This window comes from Manis pentadactyla, chromosome 2 (assembly GCF_030020395.1).
Source record: "Manis pentadactyla isolate mManPen7 chromosome 2, mManPen7.hap1, whole genome shotgun sequence".
Classification (NCBI taxonomy): domain Eukaryota; kingdom Metazoa; phylum Chordata; class Mammalia; order Pholidota; family Manidae; genus Manis; species Manis pentadactyla.
Window position 1 is genome coordinate 51,624,069 of NC_080020.1, and position 9,485 is coordinate 51,633,553.

The following is a 9,485-nucleotide window of genomic DNA, read 5'->3' on the forward strand; positions in this document are numbered from 1 at the left end:
GAGCTTACATTTCTAGGGGAGGGAGCACAAAAATCCCAAATAAGTATATAACAAATCAGATGGTGGAGAATGCTGTAGGGGAAAAGAAAGTCTTTAGTAAGAGGAATAGAGACTGCTGGGAGGAAGTACTATCTTATACTGGGTCATTAGGAATGCCCTGCTGGGAGGGAGATGATTCTAACAGAGACCTGCAGGAAATGAATGAGTGTGTGTGAGTCCTGGGACCTTGTAGGAAAAGAGCAGTCTGTGTAGAGAACTGTGCAGTACCAAAGTCCTGAGGCAGAGGCAGGCTTAGTGTGAACAAGGACCGAGTGAGGAGGCTGGCGCGGCTGGAACAGAGCATGCATGTGAAAGAGCAGTAGGCAATGAGGAAAGAGAGGGAGCAGAGGGCCCAGGCCAGGCGGTGTAGGGGCTCATGGGCTGTGTAAGGACTCCAACTTTTATTGAGTAAGATTCAGAGTTACTGGGGTATTTTGAGCAGAAGTCTCATTAGAATATTAAAAAGACCATCCTAGCTCCTTTACTGAGAATAAGGGGCAAATGGTGACATGAGGGAGCCCAGTCAGGAACCCATGAGAGTAATCCTGGTTGGGAGATGATGGTGTCCTGAACTCAGGCTCAGTGAGAGGGGTAGAAGTAGTTAGATTCTGGAAGTACCTTAAAGTTACAGTGCTAGGATTTGCCAGTGGGTTGGTTGTAGGGTGTGAGAGAAAGCAGAGTCCAAGCTCTTTAACCCAAGCAATTGGAAGGCTGAATATTCTTTTACTGAGATGTGGAAGACTGGAGGAAGAGAAGGTTGGTTGCAGGGGAGGGTGAAGATCAGGAGTTTGATTTGGGACATGTGAAGTTTGAGATGCTTTTTAGATACCTGTGTGGCAAAGTCAAGTCGGCAGTTGGATATGCGGTGTGGCAGTCCAAGAGGTGGGGTCTGGTATGTGCATTTGCCAGTTACCAGCACACTGTTGGCACTGATGGGACTGGATGAATCGCCAAGAGAGTGCAGGCAGCATCATGTAGGCTGTGCGAAAGCCCTAGGGACTTCCACTGTCTCTGGAGAACACAAGCCCTTTGCTCTTTAGATTGCTCTCCAAGGCTGGTTGTGACCCAGACTGACCCTGGCCATTCAAAAGCCCAGCGTTCCCTTTTGTGATCCCTCTAGATGAGTAATTACTGTCATCTGCTCCTCACGGAGCCCCAGGCATACCTTGTACATTTTTTTTAAAATTCTCAGCCGTAAATGCTACCCATCTTAAAAGATCCAAACCCTACCTTCATTCACTCATTCACTCCCCAAATACTTCTTGAAAATAAGCAGAGTGTTGGGTCCCAGAGATACAGCAACAACACAGTCACTTTCTAGAAAGCCTTTCCTGACCCCCTGCCTTACTGCGCTTCTCTGATCTATAGCAAAAAAACCTAGAAATTCTAATTAGCATTGACTATGGGACAAGCTCCATGGTAGGCACTGAGATAAAATTAGAAATAAGACTGCTCACAGTCTACTGACAGCAGGCAAGTAAATGCAAAATTACAAAAAAGCATGTCCCTTGCCATGGTAGAAGAATGTACTGTGGCAGGCAGAAAAATGCCTTTCCCCCACCAAAGATGTCCATGTCCTAATGCCTAGAACCTGTGAATATGTTACTTTGTGAAGATGGCAAAAGGGGAATTAAAATTGCAGATGAAATTAAGTTTGCTAATCCACTGGCCTTAAGGAAGGGAGATCATCATGGGCTATCCAAGTGGGCCCAGTGTAATCGCCAAGGTTCTTAAAAGTAGAAGAAGGCTGCAGAAGAGAGGAGCCAGGGAGACATATGTGACAGAGCAAGTAATGTTGGCTTTGAAGATGGAGAAGGGAAGCCACAAATCCCAAAGGTGAATCACCTCTAGAAGCTGGAAAAGGTGAGGCAATGGAGCCCCCTCTGAAGCCTCCAGGAGGAATGCAGCCCCGCAACATTCTGACTGTAGCCCCATGAGTCCCGGGCTGGACCTCCAACCTCAGAGCTGTCACAATAAATTTGTCTTGTTTTAGCCATTAAGGTCGCAGTAACCTGTTACGGCAGCAGTAGAAAGTAACACAGCCCTCTGTGGTCACTTAACTCTTCCCTAGGGGCATGTGCTCTCCCCAGTATAACTGACCAGTTCCTAAGATCAGAGACAATGAAAAAATGTCTTTTAAAATTCCCTCTGTTAATGTTCAGATTAGTCAGGGTTCTTTTGATTACAAGTAACAGAAAACTTAGCGACATTTTTCTTAAGCTAGAAAACTGGTTTGATAAATGAAAAGCTCCAGGATAGTTCTGTCAACCGCAGCAGAAGAGAGATGCTCAAGTGACTTTGATGATGTCAGAAATCCATCTCTCCTCTGTGCTTTCCCCTCTGCTCACTTTATCCCCAGATGGGTTGCTCTTACAAGGTGGCAAAGAGGTCCATTGACAGCTCCAGGCTTATATTCCACAGCTGTAGCAGCTCCAGAAGAAAGAGGGTACGTTTTCCTCGACTCTAGGGATTGACATTCATGGGATTTCTCTGGTCATCTGGCTGCCTTGATTGAATCACGGTGGCCAAAGGGGTACCCCAGTGTCACGGCCAGGCCTGGGTCATGTGTCCATCCCTGCAGATGGAAAGCATGGTCAGCACACTTTGCCCCCAATGTGTGGACAGAGAGAGGGAGAGTCCAAAGTGATCTCCCTGTCCCTAAATGCCAGGGCAGGGAGTAGCTGCCAGCAGCAGGTTATCAGCGAAGTGAATGGACTTTAAAGTCAGATAGAAGTAGGGTCAAATTCCATCTCTGTCCTTTACTAACTGGATGTCTTATCAGGGAATCCTATAACCTTTCTGATCCTGTTTCCTCATAAGCCAAGTTATGTGATAGTGTCTGTCTCATCGAGTAGTTCTTACAGCAGAGCATCTGCCTAAGAAGTGCCTCCCACTATGCGGGGAACGGACAAGGTACTCAGGAACATGGGTCCCCTTCCCTCCTCCCGTGCAGTGAAAGCGAGTGCCCTGAGGCTGGGCAGCCTTCTGCAGAGCACCTCTACCCTGGCTCATCCACTCATCCCAGAAAGCCTTACTCTTCCCTACCTCATGCCAGTGTGAGTCTACCAGCTGCTCAGGGGAGTCCCAGGCCTCTCAGAATCTTTGGCGCTTCTCTGGCTGAAAGAGATGCCCTTCAGTTACTTTTTTAGAAGTAGTGACTCCCTGCACACCCACAAGATGCACCCCGCACAGGATACCCCTGCTGGGGCCTTGACCTGCAGTGAAAGGCAAGTGCAAGAGCTAATGGGCACATGTTGCTGCTCTCACTTCCTCCCAACTGAAAGCCTCCCCTTGCGCTGGAGACAGAGGCTGCTGTGTGTACTCCACAGTGCAGCAAGCAAAGCCCAGGATAGCTACAGAATTTTCTAAATGTTCAGCAAATCAAGAGCAATGCTGGAAGTGGATATTTAGAACTAAATGGAAATAAATTCGGGTGGTTCTCAAAGTTATCAGCTGAAGGAAAAACAAATCTCTCTGGCACCGTACCCAGAACCCGTACCCATTCATTGTCTCACATCTACCTTAAGGTATCACTGCCCACGTCAAATGCTCAAACATGATTGGCAGTGCCCTGCACAGAATTTCAACCAGTGCTGGCTCATTTCTGTGATGACTCAATACAGAAAACTAGGAAGAGGTAAAGTAATTATCTCTCAAGTCCTGAGACCATCATTAGTTCCATACTTCCTTGGTGCTTTTTTGTCTGGTCTTATTTTATATACTGGCTTAGGCGCCCTTGACTCCAGACCTCAACCATTCCTGTAAGTATATAATACTCTCTGAGCCTTGGTGGAGAGAGTTTCCCTCATCACCCACATGCCGCCAGAAGACAGAAAAACTTCTAAAAATTCCATTCCACTAGAACCCAAGTGGAAAATCACATTGCAGTCCTGTTTCCAAGCCAATAAAGATGAACAACCCAATCATGAGAAGGACAGGATATGAGCCGGGCAAGTCTGAGAGAGAATGAATAGAGGGAAAATGAAAAGAAAACCCTAAAGCTATCTTCAAATGTCAGGGGACAAAATGAAATTAAGTTGCCCAGATGCGCAGATTGTAAGCGTTTAGTCATTCCTCAAAATCTTGAAGCATAAATAATAAGCTCCACGTTAGCCTACCCAAACTAGGTACAAATCCCACTGGCAATTCTATATTTAAAAAACAACAACAGAATCCTTGCAAACATCATTAACTCACCTTAAATCATTAAGCCATTGGAAAATGTCACGTAATGAAATGATATCAATAGGAAGGCGTGGGTCACAAACCAGGGAAAGCTGTAGTGTTGATGGCATCCTTGGGGTCTGCAAGGCTTTACAGGAGACTATGAAAATGACTGGTTTTGCTCTTACAGAGATGAATACTCAGTTTGCTTACTATGCCAGCCTTCATTTTCTGCATTTTCCTCCTGAGGCACCAGGAGAATTTGTGACGTCTTATTTTGCATACTTATCTTCACAGAAGGAAAGCAATATGGTGCACTATTGGAAGGAAAAATGATAGCAGTTTAAACATTTAAGGCAAAAATCAAATCAAAGTATTGCCAGGCTAAACTTCCTTCAAGAACTGAGTGAGATTCACATTCAGACTGGGTGATAGTTTGGCAGGGAAGGTCACAGACTCATTTCCTTCTTTCTGAGCCAAGGAAGATTTCATGGCAGCTCTTGGCACAACCTCCTTCAGGGACATCCTTTTCTCTGGACTTTGCAAATACCACACTGTCCTGGTGTTTTCCCCTGTACCTCTTTAGACGTGTCTTCTTGATCTCGTATGGGGATGACTCTTCTTCTTGCTGCTCCCCTAGGGTTTGGTCCAGGCTGCTCCTCCTTACAGTGCTCACCCTCCTGGGTGTTCTGCTCTGCTCTCGTAGCCTCAGTTGCCCCCTGTGCTCAGGGCTGTCTTCCCTTCTGAGCTCCAGATCTATGTAACAGCTGCTTCATTGGACATCTCCACTCTGGCTCCTCAATGCAGTGTCCTTCAAATTTTATAACATACCTTCCAAAACTGCTGTGTTCTAATACTCCTGCCTCAGTGAATGGCCCAACTGTACTAACAAAAAACACCTTCTGGTCCATTCCCTACTTTCACTCAATCCTCAGGTCCTATCTAGCCTACCTTCTAAGTATTTATTGAACCAATTCACCTTACCATATCCATTCTGCCTCTACCCTCGCCTCAGCTATGACGTTAGGAGGCAGTGTAGAGCAGCGGTTAAGAGAATTGTCCCTAGAGCCAGGCTGTGAATTCCAGCTTGACCTCATACTACCCTTGGACAAGTCATTTAATCTGTTTTTGCTTCAGTTTTCTCACCTGTAAACAGGGACCATAATACAAACCATAGAATTGTTGTAAAAATTAAGGACAATACACGAGAAAGGCTTAGAAGGCTGCCTGGATCATCGTTAGCTCAAGAAAGTGTTAGTTGTGGTTACAGTGATGAGTATTACCCTTGTGACTGTTATTATTGCCCATCTTAATAAATGAATCTCTCACTGACGTAATCCACTAATACTTCTGCCCAGTTCTTTCTGCACATCACAGCAAGAGTGACGGCCCTAAAGGGAAATCCTATGATGGCACCACCTTGCTTATTCAGTTTCCCTCAGGATAAGGTCTAAATCCCTTAACAAAACTTAAGAGGCTCTTTAGTATCTGGCTCTTCCTTGCCTCTCTCTTGCAACTAGTCCTTTCTGACATCTCTGGCCCTTTTCCTGGCACACCCTTCCCCTTCTTCACACAGATAACCTCTGTTCTCCCATGAATTCTTCACTGCGCACCCCTTGTCTGTGTTGGGGAAATGGAATTGGAAACAAAATCTCCTAGTCCACAAAACCTCCCCACAAAGGTAGTAGAGACAGGAAACAGTTTTGTTATTGAATAAACATTAAACCAGAATATGATGCACGTCACAGGCAATCTACTAAGAGGCTGCAAAGACAGAAAGAAATCTCACCTTTTATACAGTCCAACAGATACAACCCAACAATAACTAGTCCTCAAATAAGAGAACTTGACAGTGACATGTGTCACACATAGTCCATCCTAAATGCACCTGGTAATTGGGGTGATTGTCTGGTTAGCCTACTGACTTTATTCAGAAGAAAGGCTAATTTCTCATACCTCTATGACAGGAGGCAGTTTTGCAACTAGGAGCAAAGTGCCCACCAAAGTTAGGCTACCGTCCACCCCCAGATGCTGGGAAGTAAGCGTTCTATCTCTCTTGATGTTTACCTTTCAAAGAGATGGCTCCAAGGTCCTTGACATTCCTGGTCATAAAGCTGACAAAAGGCCTATTTGGTTTTCAAAAGGATTTGTATACATTCAAAGAGAGGAGGCAGTACTTAGAATAACAAGTTTTCTGAAGTAAATGCTATTAGAAAAAAAATCAGAAATCTCTTTCCTATTTCAACAGGGAGAATTAAGTCCCTTATTTTTAATTTGTATTTGTCCTTATACTTGCACCCAAATAGGTCATGAGCCTATGATGTCTGCCTGAAGTGTACTCTTTTTTCCCCTATATTACACTTCTCAGAAATGGCTCAGAAAGAAGCAGCCATTTAATGTTTCATTTATTCAATACTTGAGTACCTATGAGGTGCTGGATGTACTGTGCTTAACAGACTGACATGGTCTTATCTGAATGAAGCTCAAGGTGAATGAGGGAGATAGACATGCAATTAAACAAATAAATAAGTGTATAATTAAAAATGTGGTACGTATAAAACAAACCTGCTTTTAAGAGAGAAAAATTTTGCCCAAGAGCCAATTAATTATTGAATAAATACCTTTCTAGAGCTCTGTAATTTAGAGAAGAGACATTTCTTGGACAAATAAAAAGAAAAAATTAAGAATGGAATTGGTCTCTAGCCCACACAGTGGTCTCTAGCCTTTCGTGTGGGCACAATGGGTTGAGAGTAAGGAAATCAGTCATGCTACTAGTTCCTATGAAGATGAAATAGCAATATGATGCAAGTCGAGGTGGTCAAGTTGTTTGGCTCTAAAGCCAGTGTTCTCATTCCTAGGTCATTAATTCGGAGAAATATTCAACTCCATGTATGTTGGCTAATGGGTAACCTCAACTTAGACTATATATTTCCCTTAGGCTTTTGAGAAAGGGTTGGAAATCAGACATTTATATGAGAGAAAGAAAGAGGCAACCCCATTGCCAATTCCAGGGCAGCCTACCCACAGGGCCAATATTTATGTCTGATTTCACCCCGCCCTACATCCCAGCCAGAGGAACGCCCACTGTTATCCAAGGGAAAGTCCATATTACATTCTGTGCCCTAACCTAATATTTTTTTAAAGTGTTAGCTTGGACCCAGCCAACAAGGCTTCCTCCTTGGAAGATGTAGGGATGGCATACATACTTCTTTGAAGCTGATGTTTATTGTCTGGGGGAACATCTGTAAAGATGAACACCAGGAATATCGTGCTCTGAAACCACAGTAGTGACCTCTAGTTCCTCTTTGGTAGGCTTGCACGGAAGAATTCAAGGAGAGGCACTCATTTAGTGGGGGTCAGAATCATTTCTAGGCACTAGAGGTTCTAATTCAGCAGGAGCCTGCAAATTTGCATTTCTATCAATTTCCCCAATGATGCTGATGCTACCGATCTACAGACCAAACTTTGATCTAGAGACCGAACTTTGGAAGCCGCTATTTGATGTTAATAGTTGCTAATCTTGACTACACATTTGAATTATCTGGAGTGCTTTTTAAGAGTACTGATACTGGAGTACTGCATCAGACTAATAAAATCAGCCACGTGTATCCTGTAAAGTGCCAAAGAGAAACCAGGGTTGGAAACAACTAGTTTAGAGAAAGCCCTGGAGAAGGGAAGCAAAGGAATGAGGGGAGGGAAGAAAGAGAAGTTTGTGGACATCAGTGAACACCCTCTCTAAACATGTGGGAAAGGATAGGTTGAAACCATAGCATGATGGATGATGGTTACATGGTCTGAGCCTCTCCTATTAAGGACGGACCAGAGAAGGGGAGTGATTTGTACAAGATTTCACAGTAGATAAGTAGCTAATTTATACCTGACCCCAAGTTCTCATGATTTCTGGTCCCGTGATTTTTTTCTCCCCAACTAAAAACTTAGATTTCAATTCTGATGGTCCTCAAAACACTTATAAGAAATTCATCCTTGGGCACAGGCAATAAATAGACATAAGAATACAGTGTGATACATTCCATGCTGTGGGAATACGGACACAAAGGTAGGTCATTTAGTTCAGTCTGTAGGGTCAAGTAATGAGTCAGCACTAGCCAGTGAAGCGCCAAAGGCAGTTTAGAGAAAGAGGATAAAGTACAAGCCAAGTCACAGAGTTTGGGTTCTGAAGGATTTGCAAACCTTTCAGAAGAGCTGCAGCATAAAGGGGTTGGGAGGAACGTAGGGCTCAGATCTTAAAGGATCAAAATCTTACAGGTAGTGTGGGAGACACTGATACATCTTAAGAAGTGGGGTGTGGAATAACAGAGTAAGATTTGCATTTTAGGTAGATCACTTTGTCAGTGGTGAAGTTTGATTTGAGGAAAGCTAGTCTGTAGGCAGAGGGACACTTAGGGGGCTGCTGAAACAGTTCAGGGGGACATATTAGGGGTTCAACTTAGGGCAAAAGTATAGGGGTTCAGAGGGAGCAATGGATTTGTGGATGATGGTTATATGGTAACCACAGACTTGGTGATTGACTTGAATTGGCGAATGGGAGAGGGGGGTGGATCAAGGATAATGCCCATTGCTCACTGCCCTGAGCAACTGGGGAGCAGCTGCAATAGGAACACTGGAGGAAAAGCATGTGTGGAGGTGTGAGCGCCATCTGGAGACCACTGAGTACCGACGTGGTCAGAGTGGAGATGTCTAGTACATGTTGGGCAAGAGAAAAGCTTGTTCACGATTTCCATTCAGAGAGTTAAAACCACAGGAGTAGCTGATAAAAACCAGCAGGCAGTACAATCATGGTGTGGATAAAATGAGAGTTCCTGTGGCCAGGATTCTCACCTGGCCCTGGCTGACTAGCTCACTGCACACCTGTGGGCAATACATGGCTGTTGACTCTATATAAAGAGCTCCACCCAGTGCTCTGGGCGCGACACTGTGGCAGGGCTGCAAGGCTGCAGGAGAACAGAGCAGAGGCCCAGAGGACGGCTGTGCGGGACGTCTGTGCGGACAGAGGGGCCCAGAGGCAGAGACTGGCTTGCTGCATGCAGACTCGCTCTGAGTGAACGGGATTCTAGTGACTGACCTGATACCTGGAAATAAAGTTGGGTATAACCCTTTCACCCCAAGAACGTTTTGCTGTCAATTTGTTTGGTCACATTGAATCCTTAGCGAACTTGCCCGGGGCTGAAACCCATCAGCAAGACACATGGAAACCTGGGGGAGATGCCAACATTACAGGGGAAGGCAAAGCCAGAGGGGTCAATTACAGAGAATGAGCCTCT